Genomic DNA, 18,033 nt, shown 5'->3' on the forward strand with positions numbered 1-18,033 from the left:
CTCTCCATCCAGGCAAGGGAGAGGCAGGGCTGAAAAGGGGGGGTGGCCTGGAGGAGAGTTTAGGGAAGGTCTGGGGGGGGGCCAGATAGTGAGGTCTGGGCCCACAGGCTTCTGTGTTCTGCTGCTTGTGGATAAACAGCTTTTCTTCTGCTCCAGCCTCCTAATAAGTCTTGGTACCCCAGGGGTCCAGCCTGACAGTGAAGCCACACAGCACAATAGCCAATCAGCTTCAGGCAGGAGCCATTGTGAGATCATGGGTAATACGTATGTAGGGTAATAGTGGTATTAATAATAATAATAATCAGACCTAGGGCCAGCCAAGTGCTGGGATGAACACAATATGGCTTTCCCCTACAGGTAAGTGTCATCTGCTTAGATGAGGTGCCTTCACACTGAGGACCTCCCTGCTTCTGGGACTGTCGGGGTCATCCAGATGTTGCAGGATGACAGCTCCCATCCCTGCTGACCACTGGCCATGCTGGCTGAGGCTCAGGGCCATCTTACCCATAGGTGCTAGAGGTGCGGGACACCCGGGCGCTGGGCTCTCAGGGGCACCAGGCCAAGAGTTCAGGGCCCGGGGGTTGAGTCTGGAGAACAGCCCGCCCGTTGATCGGAGTGCCGCAGCAGGCTCTTCTACTGTGGGTGGCTCTGCAGGTGGAGGAAACTGCCCTGCTGGGTGGGCACAGCCTTTCTGGATTTCTATTGTAGAATCATAGAATCATAGAGTTGGAAGAGACCACAAGGGCCATCGAGTCCAACCCCCTGCCAAGCAGGAAACACCATTGTAGTAGGTGTAGGATTCATTTGTCAGAAAAGAACAGGAAAGCTTAGCCCTGCTTGTCCTCTGTCATGCCTTTTTCACAGAGCTTACCTGCCTCCCTATGCCATCGCCCCAGAATATGGCATCCACAGGCCCGCCTGCCTCTACGTTCCTAGTCCTGTAAGTGTGGATTCCCCTCCTCCTATTTGTTTGTTGTCTTGGCCTTGGTGTAGCTCCAAGCCTAGACAACTGCATTATGAGCTCAATGTAGGGCTGCCCTTGAAGAGTGTTTGGGAGACAATCTGTTTCCTGGCTGAGTTGGGCGACCAAAGGTGCACATTGCCCATGTGCTGAAAGTCTGGATTATTTCCCTCTGCCATATACAGGGAATGACCATCTTGCTCTCAACCAAAACACGCGAAACTGCTGATGCACACAGCTCTTTTGGCCCCAGAAGGGGGCGGAATGGGCTTACATGGAACTGCTGACACATACGATAACCCAGAACACAACCCCCGTACTGCACTTGACACGGGCAGCTCTATGGTTTGGGGCTCTGAATGTTTAAAGGACTGTCCCTGTCCTGTGCCCCATTTGCAGTTTATTTGAACAGCTGAGACTGTCTCCTTGTGTCTACAAGTCTAATGGCTTTGAAATGTTTTTCCTGACTCAGCCGGGACCCAATTTGCAAGACAAGCTTCCAGTGTAGGAACCTCTTGGCATAACTGCAAATTTCAATGTGTGTTTTCCTGAAGATGCGTAATCAACTTGGATATCTTTTATAAGCTTGGTTTGTGCTCTCGCTCTTTCTTTCTCTCTCGCCCCAACAAGTACTGATAATTTATTCTGTTTTCCTCAAAGTAAGCTTGTATATAAAGCTGCCATTGATCCACCCACCTTAGTACAGTATTGTCTACTCTGACTGGCAGTGGCTCTCCAGAAATGGGAAGCTATTTAGGTGGTGATGCTGGCGGGGACTGACCCTGACACCTTCTATGTGCAAAGTCAATTGTTACCACTGACGTAGCTATAGGCCCTCTCCATAATGGAGGTGATTATGATGAACACAGCAGTGCAATTTTTGAAAATTAATTACATGTTAAAAAGAACAAACAAACGATTATTACTGAAGGAGTGTGGGGAAAGGATGTTGGTAATGCAGTTGGGGGCGGCCCGTGGCTCAGGGGCAGAACTTCCGCCCACCATGCATGCGGAAGGTTCCTGGTTCAATCCCTGGCATTACCATGGAGGCCGAGAGAGAGTCCTGCCTGAAACCCTGGAGAGCTGCTGCCAGCCAGTGTAGACATTAGTGAGCTAGATGGGGAGATGGGCAGATGGGCCAACTTGGTACAAGGCAGCGTCCTATATTCCTAATTTTATTTTACTGTCTCCTTGAAGATTGTAGACTACCGTGGATTCATGAGAGAATGCATTAAACACCGGGGAGCCATGATCATTGATCTGAGTGAGGCTACAGGTAAAAGCCCTATTAGGGTTAAGCTGATGTCCTGAAGGTTCCTTCTTCCCTTGTTGCCACCCAAAAGCCATAGAATGCGATTCCCAGGAACTCCTTGCCAAGGTTTCTGCAAACATCTTGTACTTGAGGCATGTTTGTTTGGATTGAAACTGGAAACACAGTTCACTCTCCACTACAAATTGCCCTGGAGATTTGAAAACAGGATAATGCACCTTGATATAAGTTCATAGTGTTTTGTGCTAAACAAAGTAATGTATGTTTATTATGCTCTAATAGGAATATGTTCTGTTTTTTAAAACCCTAATTACTGATTTAATTACTCATTTTAAAGAGTAGTGATTTTTAATGATGCAAGTTTATGTGAATTCTGTTAGCTTAAATTTGTTCTCTCGCTTTGTGCTGCTGAGTCTGAAGACCAGTGTAATAGATACTTGATTCTGCTCTCCCAGTTTTCAGACATGGAGTCTTTCCAAGCCCAGGGAGGCCAGGGATTGAACCCGAAGCCTTCTGCACACAGGGCATTCTCCCACTGACCTGCAGCCAATTGTTGTTGTTGGCATCTGTCTGTCTCAAGAGACAATGGAGTGCACCTCCAGGGGTGAAGTCATGCTGCTGCATTAGCAGCATTAGTGACCTCTCTGGGGCGCAAGCCTGAGCAGTGTGTAGGGAGGTTCTGGGCTGCCCAGGCGACAAGATTCCCCTCTTGGCCTCGATGATGTGATCCCAAGGAAAGCAGAACAATGCCTTTGGCACCAGCTTGCATTGCCAGTGTGATATTTGCTTTGTTGACAAGTATGCAGGCAGTGCATGAGTAGAGGCAGGCAGATGGCAAGGCAACAGGTCTCCCCAGGTTCTGAGCGCAGTTTCCACCACATCCAGCAAGAGAGATGAACTGCTTTGGAGGAAGAGCTGCAGCCAAGTAGAAGGTCCCAGGTTCCACCCCTGGCACCTCCAGAGAGGCTTGTGAGAGTCCCCTTCTTGAAATCCTGGAAAGCAGGCCCCTGCCCTGATGGGCAGTGCTGCCCCTGGGTCTCACTTGTATAAGGCAGTAATTTCTGTACTGCTCTGTGCGGGACCCAAAGCTGTGACTAATGGAGAAGCAAGCTGTCCTCGGGTGCTGACTCTGCGAGCCCCTCCATCCTGTGCTCAGGCTGCACATAGGGATAAATAAAACCATCTATCCTAAAGACACTGCGGTCTCTCTTGACCTTCATTCCAAGGAAAGTGAACCCCAAGTAAAGCGCTTGGAACCCTTGGAGTCTCTTGTTGTTTGGAGATTGGGGGGCATGTATTATGAAGATCAGAGTGCAGCACCCTCATTTCATTCCTAAGAAGAATATTTTTTCTTCCATACATGGGAAACTATGCTAAACTCATCACTTTCCTTTCTTCAGGACCTGGCCTTACGTGGGAACAAAAGTGGATCAATTATGTCAATGTTGTCAACTCCGTCAAGCCCTGGAGAGCAGCTGGCAAACCCTTTGGTCAGTGCCTGGGTCTCTCCCTCCTTTCTCACCTTCTTTTCTTTCTTTCAGATGACACAGTGTGTGGTTTTCAATGATAGGTCTGCCTGCACAAAACAGCCCCCTTCAAGATGTGACTGGCTTGGTTTTATTAATTTCAGCAGAGCTACTTTGAGTAGGATTAGCCGAATACCAGCTGCAGGTTCTTGGAGTGGGTTTGGGCCAGTTCACACATGCATGCCCAACACTCAAGCAATGCCTCCGCCTGTGCGAATGTGGTCACAGGACTTCCTCTGCGTGAAGGATCATGACTAGCTTGGATTAGGGAGGCCTGGGTTCAAGCACATGAAGGCTCTGCTTTGCCTCCACAGCCAGAGGCAGCAATGCTTCTGAGTATCAGTCCCTGGAGAGCACAAGAGGAGAGGAGGCTCTTGTGCTCAAATCTCGCTTGCGGGTTTCCCCCAGGCATCTGGTTGGCCCCTGGGCAGCGGGCTCTTCTTGGGTGACTTTGGGCAGGTCATGCGCTCCCCTGACAGGGTTGTTGCAAGGATAGAGAGTGATATAAGCCCCATGTGCACCATCTTGAGTTCCTTGCAGGCAGGTGGGATAGAAGTGTGAAAAACAAAGAATGAAATGTGATATATTTCATAGGAACAGAGGGGGCTGCCTTATACAAAATCAGGCTATTTTGGCTGCATAGCCCAGTATTATTGACTCTGACTGGCAGCAGCTTTCCAGAGTCTGAGATAGAGATAGGTCTATCTCCATTACCTGGTGTTTGGTTACTTTCATTCAGGACTGAATGGTGGGGGGCGGGGGGGGGAGATGTCCCTGAGAAGGGGAGTGAAGGTGGACAAGGATCTGGAAAGCAAATTCTATCAGTAAAAGCTGTTAGGAGTACTATTGCAGGGGTGTTGGAGTAGATGACTTCTAAGGCCCCATCTAGCATGGCACCCTTGCAAAGCTTGCAGACCTAAGTCAAGGGCAAGGAACCTGGCAGCTGCATATGTCCTCCGTATGCCCTCCTTGCCCCAATTTTAAGCTTGAACAAAGCCTTTGTAAAAGGCTGCTTGAGTGCCTACTGGCAGTGCTGATGGCCATTTCCAGAGAGGCAACAGTGGGCTGGGAGCAGGATCCCTTTCTGGGCACCTGCAGCCCTCTGCTGGAAGGATGAAGTCAGGTAAGAAGCCTCCCTAGCTTTTGTCCAGGGATACCTTGCACTGTGAGATGCTCCACCTGCTACATCTGTCACCTGGGAAGGCAAGATGCCCATCTTCTCTTGGGGCTTTGGCTGTGAATTATTTCATACAATTTGCAACTCTCTTTGGTATTTTGTAGTGTGTGACCGACTCTGGCTCTGGACCAGTTAAAAGGCAAGAAAGCAAGATAAGGAAGAAAGAAGAGACCTAGACGGCTTCTAAGCTCTTTGTGCTTTTATTAAACTTGCCAGCACCAAATGAGAATATTTTGCTGGGGTTAAGCTTGAACCTGCAAGTGGTAAAATGAAAACAAACCAGAGCAAGAGCAGTCATTTGACAAGACTGGATCAATGTTTACCGTAAACGCAGCCCTCTTAAGCATTCCTGAATGGGCCTTTGCTCTTTGGAATATTCTCTGCTCTGGCATTTACTCATTCCCTTTTCAGGGAGATGTCACTCATAAGGTTATTACAACAAGCTGAGTTTACAAAAGCAAAAGGTTACAATAGGATGGAAAAGACAACCTCTCTGTTTTGAAAAAGCTGTTGCTGCTGCTCCTCCTCCACCCTTTCGACAGAAAAGGATGGCTCTAGGAGGGAGGGGCCACAAGGGGAGTGGGATGCCATGAATTTATTTCTCTCCACAAAGGGCAAAGGTGGTCCTTCCATCTGCATATCAATCTGGCTGCTTCCACTGCAGCATTTAAGATGGCCATTCACAGCTCCCATTACTTCCTTTGGGCCTCACTGTTACACAACGGGTATTCTTAGCCTGCATTTTAATGCCACCTGCTTAAGCGCCTGTTAGACGTCTCTCTCTTTGCTGACACTTCTCTTCTTTAGCATCTGGGACTGGGATCTTGCACATTAAGCTCGGAAGAGGGGTGTGGGGGGGGGGACACTCTAGAAATAACAAATCTCCAACCTGACAGAGGCAGCTCACACTTTTAACATGCTTCTGATCTCATTGCCCTCCCTATAGCAGAGAACAGAAAGGAACCTCACCCATCCTCTGCCTGCTTTAAGAACATTCCATCCCAGGATAAGGTCTGCTAAATTTTCCAGTCATGCAAAACTAGCATATCAACCTTTCCCCTGACACATTCATTTTCTACAGGCAGGGAGCTTTAACATCTGGGCCATTCAAAGACATGAGCTGCATACAGACCGGCTTCACCAGCTAATCCTTCTGAATGTATAAACTGACTCAGAAAACACTCTGCACTCTTTGCAGATGACCTAATGGTGTCAACACCTGACCCCATAAACACAGCAACGTCCCTAATCAGAGAACTCATTACATTTGCAACGGTGTCGGGCCAACTGGTGAATTTTGCAAAGTTGGAAGCTATGTGCTTCAGCACCCCTCCTCACATCCAAAAAGAACTCGCTAATGCAGGCATAGTCAAACTTGGCCTTCCAGATGTTTTGGGACTACAACTCCCATCATCCCTGGTCAGGGATGATGGGAGTTGTAGTCCCAAAACATCTGGAGGGCCTATGCCTGCACTAACGTCAGCAAGGTAAAACTTTGTCACACCAAGTTCAGATACCTAGGGGTACAAATAACCAGAAACCTCAATAAATTACAGCTCCACAACTACAACCCCTTGTGACGACAAATTAACAAAGACCTAAAGAGATGGAACAACATGAACTTCATTGTGATGGCCTGGGATTCCAATTCTGAGAGTGAACCGGAGGAATCCCAGCTGGCACAGGAGTCCCCACCTCCAGGGCCGGCTGAACTGGGGCAGGGCATTGATTCTGAGGAGCCTGCACCTGGGCCGGATCCTCAGGAGCAGGCACCAGGTGAATCCATTCTGGCCCCAGAGGTGGTTGAGGATTCAGTGCCTGCAGGTGAGTCTCCCCCTGGGCCCAGTAACCCTTCAGCCTCTCCTGAACTGCAGAGGCTTAGGGCAGAGAGGCGAAGGGAACTGGTTTCTCCCAGGAGGAGTGCTCGCCTTAAGGCCAGGGGAGGCGGGGCTCCTGGGGGCCGGGACCGCCCCTGGCCTCAGAGAAGATAAAGGCCAGTCAGCTCGGTCCCAGGTTGCGGGAGCAACGTCGTCATTGAAGAGCTGTTCCGGCCAGCATCCAGTCCTGTTCCTCCAGTGCTCCTGTTCCTCGCCCGGCTCCCTGCTTCGGACCTCGCCTCGCACCTTGTGTACTATTTCCAGGCTAGTGACTCAGGACTGAACTTTGACTACGGTAACAGTAACCTTCCCCCGGGACCAGCACAGTTTGCTCCCGCCACACCCGCACTCCCGTTTCATTGGGGTGTGTTCGGGAAGAGCCAGAGGCCATGGCTGACCAGGCAGCTGCGCTGGTGGCATTGGCCCAGGAGAACCAGGCCTTGACCCACACCGTTCAGCAGCTAAGCGATGTGGTTGCGGCGCTTCAGCAGCGGTTGGATGCCTTTCCAGATCCTGGGGCCGACGCCCCAGCTCCAGGCAAGTACCCAGTGGCCTTGCCAGAGAAATTTGATGGGGCCCTGGCCAGTTTTCCCATGTTCCTCGCCCAGGCCAAGTTGTATATTCAGGGGCGAGCCCGGAACTTCCCTGACGACCGCACCAAGGTGCACTTTTTGATCAGTTTGTTAAAGGACCAGGCGGCCAAGTGGGCTTTGCCACTGCTCCGGCAAGACTCTCCTTTGCTAACGGACTATGTGGGGTTTTGTAACCACTTAGAGACTGTGTTTGGTAACCCTCTGAAGGAGAGCCAAGCCAATCAGGCGATTCGTCAGTTGAGACAGGACAAGTCCACAGCCGCCGCCTACGCCACAGAATTTCGGCTGGTGGCACAAGACTTGTCTTGGAATGACTCTGCACTACGGGACCAGTATCTTGAGGGACTGTCAGACGAGATACTGGACCAGTTGGCCATGATGGATCATCCCACCACGCTGGACGCCCTCATTCAGCGGAACCTGCAGATAGACGATCGGTTGGAGGACCGTCGCCAGGCCCGGGACCGCCAGTACTCCCAGCTCCTGGCGCCAGTCCTTCACAGCAGGTCCACGCCCACAGCCGAGTTGCCAGTCGAGCCAACGCAGCTCGGAGCTGCGCGACCTCGCCTCTCCCCCTCGGAGAAGACGCGGCGTCGGGAGGGGAACCTGTGTCTTTACTGCGGTAGGAGTGGACATTACGCCCGTTCCTGTCCCGAGAAGATGCCAGTCGCAGGGAGACTGCCAACCTCGGTAGCCGAAGGCCCTAGCAACATGGGGTCCCAAACCATGCAGGAGGGGCCCTCACCAGTGGAATTGCGACATCTCATGGTACCGGTGCGTCTCTACCCTCCAGGTGGGCCCTGGATTCTTACCCATGCTCTGGTAGATTCGGGGGCAACCCGCTCCTATATGGACGCTGCCTTTGCCGCTCATCATCAGGTGCCACTTCAGAACAAGCCAGAACCGGTACAGGTGGAGGCAATAGACGGACGGCTCCTGCGTTTGGGTGCCGTCACTCGGGAGACCCAGCCCTTGGTCCTGTGTCTCCAGCAGCACCGGGAGGTGCGAACCTTGGACATTGCCTCCATGCCCCGGTTCCCCCTGGTGCTCGGGATGGACTGGCTGGAGGCTCACAATGTTAAGATTGACTGGATCAATCGGACTGTGCACTTCCCAGACCCATGTCCCCATGCTCGGTCCGAGATGCTAGCGGCCGCACCCACTGAGGAGGCTGCATCCACGCTCCCCGACGAGTACCAGGACTACCAAGATGTGTTCGAGGAACGGGGGGCAGACCTTTGACTGCAGCATAGAACTCCAGCCCGGAGCGCCCCTACCAGTGAGTCGCTTATACTCTCTAACAGAGCTAGAGCGCGAAGCTTTGCAGGACTTCCTGCGCAAGAACCTGGAGCGTGGGTTCATTAGGCCTTCTACCTCGCCCACCGCTGCGCCTGTACTCTTCGTTAAGAAGAAGTGTGGGGAGCTTCGCCTATGCCACGATTACCGGGCCCTGAACAAAATTACCATCCCAGACCGATACCCTTTGCCCCTTATTTCAGAGTTGCTGGAGCGGGTGCAAGGGGCGCAGGTGTTCACCAAGCTAGACCTCCGGGGGGCCTACAATCTAATTCGGATCCGAGCCGGGAATGAGTGGAAGACAGCGTTCGGGACCCAGCACGGGCAGTTCGAATACCTGGTCATGCCCTTCGGATTGTGCAACGCGCCCGCTGTGTTCCAATGGTACATCAACCACGTGTTCCAGGACTTGCTAGACAAGTACATGGTGGTGTACATGGATGACATTCTGGTTTTCTCCCGTGACCTGGCTTGCCACGAGGGTCATGTCCAGACCGTGCTGCAGCGCTTGCGGGAGCACCGCCTGTATGCAAAGCTCAGCAAGTGCGAGTTCCATCAGCGGTTAGTGGACTTCCTTGGTCACCGACTCTCTCCAGATGGGGTGCAGATGGACTCTGGGAAGGTGGCAGCGGTTCGAGAATGGGCGGCACCTCGGAACCGCAAGGACCTACAGCGTTTCCTGGGGTTCGCCAACTATTACCGGACCTTCATTGCAGATTATGCTCATCGCACCACCCCGTTGACCCAGCTACTGCGCCCCAAGACGCCGTTTTCCTGGGACAAGGAGGCAGAGGAGGCGTTTCAGGGGTTGAAGGCCTGTTTCCAGAGAGCGCCGATCTTGCAACATCCGGATCCCTCTCGACCCTTTGTGGTGGAGACCGACGCCTCCAGTATGGCTCTCGGTGCCGTCTTGTCTCAGCAGTATGGACCTGATGCGCCACTCTTACCCTGCGCCTTTTATTCCCGGCAGCTCCTTCCAGCGGAGCGTAACTATACCGTGTGGGAGCGGGAACTACTGGCCATCAAGGTGGCTTTTGAGGTCTGGCGCCACCATCTTGAGGGGGCACGGCACCCGGTGGAGGTGAGAACCGACCACCGGAATCTGGAGTACCTCCAGACCACCCGCAAGCTGAAAGGCTTGATCCAGTGGGCGTTGTTCTTTTCCCGGTCCCAGTTCCGGATCCGCTACATCCCTAGCTCCCAAAACTAGAAGGCGGATGCCCTGTCCTGGAAACCTGAAGACAACGCAGACACGGTACAGCAGGCAGTACCCACCACTATCCTACCACCGGCTGCATTCCTGGCCACCCAGGAGGCTGAGCCACTGCAGGCTCGGGTGCGGGAACAGCAGCGGGTCAACGCTTGGGCCCAGGAACGACTCCGGGAACTGGCCGAAGGGTCATGCCCTCAGTATCCAGGGCTGGTCTTGGATCAGGGCCTTCTGCTGCACCATGTCGCCTGTACATCCCGCCAGGGCCACTGCGGGCTGAGGTTCTCCGGATGACCCATGATGCTCCAGCAGCGGGGCACTTTGGGCGGTATCGGACCACCCATCTGGTAAGCTGTGAGTTTTGATGGCCCCGCTTGAAGGCTGACGCGGCTCGCTACGTCGCTGGTTGTGATGTCTGCCGGCGGGCCAAGGGCCCTACCGGGCGACCCCCCGGCCTACTTCAGCCATTGCCAGTTCCACCACGTCCTTGGCACACGGTTTCGCTGGACTTTGTAGTGGACTTACCCCCGTCTCGTGGCTGTACCTGCCTTCTAGCTTTCTCCGACCATTTCACTAAGATGGTGCACTGTGCCCCCTGCCCATCTGTACCCACAGCCAAGGAAACCGCTCAGCTGTACCTTCAGCATGTCTTCCGCCTGCATGGCCTACCTGAGCGTGTGGTGTCTGACCGGGGCGTTCAGTTCACATCCCGGTTCTGGTGAGCATTGCACCAGACCCTCGGGACAGAGGTCTGTCTCTCTCTTTTTTTTTTTAAATTCTTTTTATTAGTTTTTGCTTAAGTGACCAAAAAGAAAAACAAAGACAGCACGAAAAACAAAAAACACAAAAAGAAAAACAGTTACAACCATTACATAAAACCCCACAAACACCAAAAGAAAATTAAATAAATTTCTGAGCATAACAGAAAAATAACGACCATTTCCTTTTACATTTCTTTGTTTTCTCGTTTATCTCTTTATATCTTTAAATACATTAATCATTCCTTTGTACACCTATTGACTTCCATCCCTACTGGTTTCAGGCTTCTTAATTTAAGTAATTTGTTTCTCTTGCAGTTAATAATTGTAATGGGTTTACACATCATAAGATCTAAATCAGTCCTGCTGTAGTTTTTATGTTCTTATAGTTCTCTTCAATGTATGTCATAAATTTATTCCAGTCATTAATAAACTTTGTATTTTTTTGGTTTCTAATTTTTTGTGTCATTTTTGCAAGTTCTACAAATTCGAATAACTTTATTTGCCAATCTCTAATTTCTGGGGTACTTTGACTTTTCCAATTTTGGGCAATTAATAATCTAGCGGCGACTGTGGCATACTGAAATAACGTTTTGTCTTCTTTTTTAATTTCATCCCCAATTATTCCCAGTAAAAAGGCCTCCGGTCTTTTAGGGAATGTATATTTAAATATTTTTTTTTAACTCATTATATATGCATTCCCAGTATTTCTTCATTACCTCGCATGTCCACCACATGTGGAAAAAATTACCCTCTTTAGTTTTACACTTCCAACAAAACTTACTAGCTGTTTTGTACATCTTCCCCAGTTTTGCCGGGGTGATGTACCACCTGTACATCATCTTTTCTAAATTTTCCCTCAGTGTTACACATGCTGTGAATTTCATTCCACTAGTCCATAAATTCCGCCACTTAGCGTATTCTATATTGTATCCCAGATCCATTGCCCATCTAGTCATGACCTCCTTTATTTCTTCATCTTTCGTGTCCCATTCCAATAATATATCGTACATTTTAGATAATAATTTACATTTGCCCTCAATTATTTCTATCTGGAATTTGGATTTCTTCTCGTTCATCCCTACTTTTTTGTGTTCTGTCCATATTGCGTTTATTTGGTGGAATTGTAGCCAGCTTGTTAATTTACCTTTCAACTCCTCATATGTTCTCATCTTCCATCCACATTATGATCTTGTTAGTAAGTCTTCATAGGTAAGTCTTTTTTCTTCCATATTTGTTTTTTTAATCGCTGAAATATCAACTGGTGATAACCACCAGGGTGTTTTCTCTTCTAGAAGCTTTTTATTTTTCTCCCAGACTTCATAAAGAGACCCTCTAACGATGTGACTTGAGAACCCTTTATGTAATTTTTCTTTATTTTGCCATAAGTAGGCATGCCAGCTGAACCTGTTATCAAACCCCTCGAGATCTAATAAATCAGTATTTTCCAAATTAATCCAATCCCTGATCCAGCAAAGGCAGGCTGCCTCAAAATATAATTTCAGGTTGGGTACCGAGAATCCCCCTCTCTCTTTCCGATCACAAAGCACTGGTGTTAATTGGTTCTCTAATACTTTATAATATTTGGCTGATAATCCATCCGGTCCCGGGGCTTTCCCTGGTTTCATCCTCTTCATTGCCTCCTGAATCTCTTCTATTTTTATGGGATTATTTAATTGGATTCTTTCTTCCTCTGTTATGGTCCTCCCGCTATAGTCTTCTAAATATTTTTCTATTTGGGTTATTTCTTTCTCTTCTTTTTTATACAGCTTCTCATAGAATTTTAGAAAATTCTCCTTTATCTCTTTTGAATCTTCTATTAGATGTTCTTCAATTTTTATCTTGTTTATTACACTTTGTTCTTGCCGTCTTCTCAATTGCCATGCTAATAGTTTACCCGTTTTGTTAGCTGACTCAAAATATTTTTGTTTCATTACTTTGATTTTCCATTCTATTTCTTGACTCGTTAACATTGAGTATTGCGATTGTAACATTTTAATTATTTGCCTGTTTTGTTCATCATTCGAATTCATTATTAATTTTTTCTCACACTCTCTTATCTGATTAAGAATTTCTTCCTTCTTTTGTTCCCTTACTTTCCTCCTGTAGCTATTTTGCTGTATAAAAAACCCTCTTAATACCGCTTTACTAGCGTCCCAGACTATGTCTGAACTTGTTTCATTATTGAGATTCAGGCTAAAATAATCTTTTAAGGTGGCTTTAGCTTTTTCAACAACCTCTTCATTCTCTAATAAGTATTCATTTATTCTCCATCTGAATCCACCCTGTGATTTACCTTTTATTTCCAGTGCAACCGAGTTATGGTCCGAGAGAGTTCTAGGTTGGATTTCACACTTTGCAGTTCTTAATGTGAGCTCCCTAGAAGCCCAGATTTGATCAATTCTACTCCAACTCTTATATGGTTCTGAAAAAAAGGTGAATTGCTTCTCTATTGCATGCTTGTATCTCCAAATGTCTACTAAATCTAAGTTTTCCTCCAAGTTCTTAAAGGATTTTGGCAGCTTCCCTTGTTTATTTTTCCCCTTTTCTGTTTGTTTGTCTAATTCCAATTCTGGCACTCCATTAAAATCTCCCATTAAAATCGTCTTGTTAGAATCTAACTCCAGTAACATTTGTTCCAATTTCTTAAAGAATTCCGGCTTATTCAGCCTACCACCCACAGACCGATGGCCAGACGGAACGGGCGAACGCGGTGCTGGAGCAGTACCTCTGGTGTTACTGCAGCTACCAGCAGGATGACTGGGTCGACCACCTAGCATTGGCGGAGTTCGCCTACAACAACGCGGTGCATGCGTCCACCCAGCAGACCCCGTTCCAGGCCAGTTACGGTTATCATCCACGGCTGCTTCCAGATGTGCTGCCAGCATCTGCGGTCTCTGCGGTGATGGAGTGGCTTCAGGAGCTCCAGTCCCAGCAACAGCTATTGATGGAGCAACTGCGCCAGGCCAAGGAGGCGTACAAGGCTCAGGCCGACCGCCACCGCCAGGTGGGGCCGGAACTTCACGTCGGTGACCTGGTATGGCTCTCCATTCGCCACCTCCACCCCCTCGACCTTCACGGAAGTTGGATGCCCGTTTCACCGGCCCATTTCCTATCGTGGACCAGGTCTCACCTGTGGCATTCCGCCTCCGGTTGCCCACAACCCTGAAGGTTCACCCGGTCTTCCACAGGTCCCTTCTGAGTCCGGTGGCCCCACCCGATGAGTTCCACCCGAACCGTCCCCAACCGCAGCCAGTTTTGGTCGGGGGAGCCTGAGTATGAGGTGGAACGCATTCTGGACTCCCGATACCGCAAGGGAAAGCTGCAGTATCTCATAGACTGGAAAGGGTTTGGACCGGAGGACTGTTCCTGGGAACCAGCAGCCAACGTTCATGCGCCTGCCTGCCTCCGAGATTTCCATGCGGCGTACCCCAGCAAGCCGGGTCCAGACCCTCGATTGGGGGGGGGGGCCTGGGAGAGGGGATGGTGTGATGGCCTGGGATTCCGATTCTGAGAGTGAACCGGAGGAATCCCAGCTGGCACAGGAGTCCCCGCCTCCAGGGCCGGCTGAACTGGGGCAGGGCATTGATTCTGAGGAGCCTGCACCTGGGCCGGATCCTCAGGAGCAGGCACCAGGTGAATCCATTCTGGCCCCAGAGGTGGTTGAGGACTCAGTGCCTGCAGGTGAGTCTCCCCCTGGGCCCAGTAACCCTTCAGCCTCTCCTGAACTGCAGAGGCTTAGGGCAGAGAGGCGAAGGGAACTGGTTTCTCCCAGGAGGAGTGCTCGCCTTAAGGCCAGGGGAGGCGGGGCTCCTGGGGGCCGGGACCGCCCCTGGCCTCAGAGAAGATAAAGGCCAGTCGGCCCGGTCCCAGGTTGCGGGAGCAACATCGTCATTGAAGAGCTGTTCCGGCCAGCATCCAGTCCTGTTCCTCCAGTGCTCCTGTTCCCCGCCCGGCTTCCTGCTTCTGATCTTCGAGTGTTCCTGTCCCCGCCCAGCTCCCTGCTTCGGACCTCACCTCGCACCCTGTGGACTATTTCCAGGCTAGTGACTCAGGACTGAACTTTGACTACGGTAACAGTAACCTTCCCCCCGGGACCAGCACATTCACTCTCTCAGACAAAATAGCCATGATCAAAACGATCACCCTCCCAAAACTAACCTACCTATTCCAAACCCTCCCAACCTGGATTTCCCCAGCCCAACTCCATAAATGGCCCCAAATACCTGCACCTCCCCTCCTCAGAAGGACGATGGGAAATCCCCAACATAGAAGCATATTATATTGCCAACCAAGTACGTCACATAATCCCATATATACTAGAAGATGAGACAAAACAATGAATACACCTGGAGAGGGACACAATTGAAAATACCTGCACCACAGCATACCCATTCCTCCCAAACGGAGGAAAATTCCCACAACACCAAACAGGTACACACAGACCATGCTTAAAGCATGGAAAGCAGAAGTAGGTAAACTGTCCCCAGCCCAAGCCCCAGCCCCATAATTCCCCTGGCGTACCACCCATTATTCCATCACACAGCACAAAACCTCCAGATAAAAACCTGGCAAACCAAAGGCTTATATTGCCTAACAGACTTCTATCAAAATAACAAACCATTATCAACACAAGAAATACAAGACAAACTAGAAGACACCCAAATGCCCTGGCTGACACACCACCAATTACATGCCCTTGTAAACAATCCAGTAGTAAAATCAGCAGCAACTAGGCCTCTGACAACCTTCGAAAACCTCCTCCTAACGACAAAGGGAAACGGCAAAGGGATGGTATCCGCAGTATACAAAATACTACTCCAAAATCCCACAAACCCCCTAGACATAATCAAAAAACAATGGGAAGACGACATAGGCATAGATTAACCCCACTCAGTGGACCAGAATGTGGTCTAAACCAGTGTTTCCCAACCTTGGGCCTCCAGCTGTTTTTGGATTACAACTCCTATCATTCCAAGCTAGCAAGACCAGTGGTCAGGGATGATGGGAATTGTAGTTCAAAAACAGCTGGAAACTCAAGGTTGGGAAACACTGGTCTAAACCTCCCTTTAAATCCATATCAATGAAAAGGAAAGAACTCACTCTGAAACTCACTTACAGGTGGTACCTAACACCGAGGAAATTAGCACTAATACACCTACGAACCTCATCAAAATGCTGGAGAGGGTGCACCTCCACAGGCACATACCTCCACATGTGGTGGGAATGCCCCAAAATCCAACTATTCTGGACAACAACCATACGAGAAATATGTAAAATAACCAGGCAGGTTTTAGAAATCACCCCAGAACTGGCCCTACTAAACATCTTCCAAGACAATAATTCCCACTCACATCACAAATAACTCATCACCCACCTACTCTCAGCAGCCAGGAACATCATAACCAGACACTGGAGAAACCTGTCAGGAGTAAGCATGGGCCAATGGTACCAAGTAGTATGGGAAACAGCCTTACGAGAAAAACTACCCAATAAACTGAAACTGACACGGGGACAAATAGAAGAAGACGCCTTCACCCCGGTGTGGCTCCCTTTTATCACACATACAGCCCAACAAGACAATGACAAGAATCCACCAATAGCATATGAATCAATATGGCTAACCTGATCCATAAACACCCAGCCACTCCACTCACACATGGAGTTCACCACAGCCAATCACAAACAACCACACCCTAGGCCAACCCCAACCTCTCACCACCAAAGGAACACAAGTGAATAGTAAAGAGGGTGAATGAAACAATCGTTGAGATGACTAGAGCGCCGGTGGCGGGTAACTCATTCTGAAGCTGATAGGACACGAGTTAGAGCTCAATGTTGAGCCTACCAAGTGGCGGTAGCGATGGCGAAGAATACTTTCTTCACCGCCTCTGTTGCACCTGCGGAAAACAGCAGCAGGAGACTTTTTCAGGTGGTTCGCAATTTAGCGGAACCACTTGCTACATTGGGGCCCAGTATGGGCCACAAGATCTCCTGCAAGGATTTTGCAGTTTTTGCAGATAAAGTCGCTCAGATTCGGGGAGAGACTCCACTGTAGGAGCAGAGTCAGGGCGGGAGAGTGCTAGAGTCCTGTCTAGTCAAGTTATGTGGGATGAATTCCAATCTTTTACCTCCAAGGATGTGACCAGGCTGCTTGGACGAGTGAAACCAACCACCTGTCTCTTTGATCCTTGCCCATCCTGGCTTATAAAAGCTAGTCAGGAAGGGCTGGGTGATGGGCTTTGTGGGGTGGTGAATGCTTCCCTCTGTGAGGGAGCCTTCCCAGACCTGCTGAAAGAAGCGGCTATCAAACCGCTTCTTAAAAAACCATCTTTAGATGCGGCCATGATGGCCAACTATCGCCCAGTCTCAAATCTTCCATTCTTGGGCAAGGTGATTGAGCGAGTGGTTGCTGAACAACTCCAGGCATGCCTGGAAGAAGCAGACTATTTGGATCCCTTCCAGTCGGGATTCAGGCCTCATCATGGGACTGAAACTGCCTTGGTCGCACTGGTTGATGATCTCCGGTGGGCTAGGGACAAAGGTGAGAGCTGTTTCCTAGTTCTGCTGGATCTCTCAGCGGCGTTTGATACCATCGACCATAACATCCTTCTGGACCATCTAGAGGGGCTGGAAGCTGGGGGCACTGTCATACAGTGGTTCCACTCCTTCCTCCTGGGCCGTGTTCAGAAAGTGGTGGTGGGGGATGAGTGAGTGTTCAGACCCCTGGGCTCTCACTTGTGGGGTGCCTCAGGGTTCTGTCCTCTCCCCCGTGCTTTTTAACATCTACATGCAGCCACTGGGAGAGATCATCAGGGGGTTTGGGCTGGGTGTTCATCAGTATGCGGATGATACCCAGCTCAACCTATCTTTCAAATCAGAACCAGTGAAGGCGGTGAAGGTCCTGTGTGAGTGTCTGGAGGCGGTTGGAGGATGGATGGTGGCTAACAGATTGAGGTTGAATCCTGACAAGACAGAAGTACTGTTTTGGGGGGACAGGAGGCAGGCGGATGTGGAGGACACCCTGGTCCTGAATTGGGTAACTGGGCCCCTGAAGGACCAGGTGCAGAGCCTGGGAGTCATTTTGGACTCACAGTTGTCCATGGAGGTGCAGGTCAATTCTGTGTCCAGGGCAGCTGTCTACCAGCTCCATCTGGTAAGCAGGCTGAGACCCTGTCTGTCTGTGGACTGTCTCGCCAGAGTGGTGCATGCTCAGGTTATCTCTCGCTTGGACTACTGCAATGCGCTCTACGTGGGGCTACCTTTGAAGGTGACCCAGAAACTACAACTAATCCAGAATGCGGCAGCTAGACTGGTGACTGGGAGTGGCCGTCTTGAAAGACCTACACTGGATCCCAGTACATT

The 18,033-nt window shown here is 50.0% G+C and overlaps 1 protein-coding gene and 1 long non-coding RNA gene across 5 annotated transcripts in view; one reads left to right on the forward strand and one right to left on the reverse strand.

The window, feature by feature from the left end:
* Positions 1 to 18,033, reverse strand: part of MAPDA (N6-Methyl-AMP deaminase) — a 42,325-nt gene that overhangs the window by 11,785 nt on the left and 12,507 nt on the right. The window lies entirely within an intron of this gene.
* Positions 241 to 5,157, forward strand: LOC310831573. The gene is made up of 5 exons (XR_014557905.1): positions 241 to 357; positions 865 to 940; positions 2,159 to 2,237; positions 3,632 to 3,721; positions 5,039 to 5,157. It is a non-coding gene; the product is annotated as an uncharacterized lncRNA (long non-coding RNA).

This window comes from Podarcis gaigeae, assembly GCF_964106915.1.
Source record: "Podarcis gaigeae genome assembly, chromosome: 14".
In the NCBI taxonomy this organism is placed as follows: Eukaryota; Metazoa; Chordata; class Lepidosauria; order Squamata; family Lacertidae; genus Podarcis; species Podarcis gaigeae.